Source organism: Cherax quadricarinatus, chromosome 27, assembly GCF_038502225.1.
Source record: "Cherax quadricarinatus isolate ZL_2023a chromosome 27, ASM3850222v1, whole genome shotgun sequence".
NCBI lineage: Eukaryota > Metazoa > Arthropoda > Malacostraca > Decapoda > Parastacidae > Cherax > Cherax quadricarinatus.
In genome coordinates this window covers 24213048-24214102 of record NC_091318.1, presented here as the reverse complement: position 1 = coordinate 24214102, position 1055 = coordinate 24213048, and the positions used below count along the sequence as shown (strand labels likewise).

Genomic DNA, 1055 nt, shown 5'->3' with positions numbered 1-1055 from the left:
GAAGTATTTCTTCAGCCACAGAGTAGTCAGTAAGTGGAATAGTTTGGGAAGCGATGTAGTGGAGGCAGGATCCATACATAGCTTTAAGCAGAGGTATGATAAAGCTCACGGCTCAGGGAGAGTGACCTAGTAGCGATCAGTGAAGAGGCGGGGCCAGGAGCTCGGACTCGACCCCCGCAACCTCAACTAGGTGAGTACAACTAGGTGAGTACACACACACACACACACACACACACACACACACACACACACACACACACACACACACACACACACACACACACACACACACACAAGTGCTCATGGTGTAGTGGTTATCACATATGTCTAACACACAGAAGGTCCCAGGTTCGAGCCCTGGTGAGCACAACATGTTTCGGGGCCAGGAGCTGAGTCTCGACCCTGCAACCACAATTAGGTGAATACACACACACACACTCACACACTCACACTCATGTTTTATAGCAATTTAGAAGTAAGAATTGCAGATGTGGGTGTATATATATTGAAGTATGTGTACCAGAATGTGTTCTTATATGTGTAAGAATATCAATACCAGCATTAAGCCAGTATATGTGATAGCATGCTGAGAAAATACTAGTATGTGTACTGGCATACCAGAATGTGTACTAATAACATGTGTACCAGGATGCTGACACTCTCTCTCTCTCGATATATATATATATATATATATATATATATATATATATATATATATATATATATATATATATATATATATATATATATATATATATATATATATATATATATATATATATATATATATATATATATATATATATATATATATATATATATATATATATATATATATATATATATAATCATTTGCTCAAAGATATTGTCATTAATTTTTTCAAGCGTAAATTTTCCTTTATAATTAATTTTTTCTTCTTCCTTACCTGAATTTTCTTCTGTCTCGTAATTTCACCCCTCCACTAAATCTTTTGTATCTCTCTCTCTCTCAGACTGTCTCCACCAGCTGTAATTAGTCTCTAGTAACTGTAAACAACGAATTTATATGTTTCCTT

At 35.4% G+C, this 1055-nt stretch overlaps 1 non-coding gene across 1 annotated transcript; it reads left to right on the top strand.

The window, feature by feature from the left end:
• Nucleotides 1-296: 296 nt before the first annotated feature.
• TRNAV-AAC (transfer RNA valine (anticodon AAC)) lies at nucleotides 297-369 on the top strand. The gene has a single exon. It is a non-coding gene; the product is annotated as a tRNA-Val (tRNA).
• Nucleotides 370-1055: the final 686 nt, after the last annotated feature.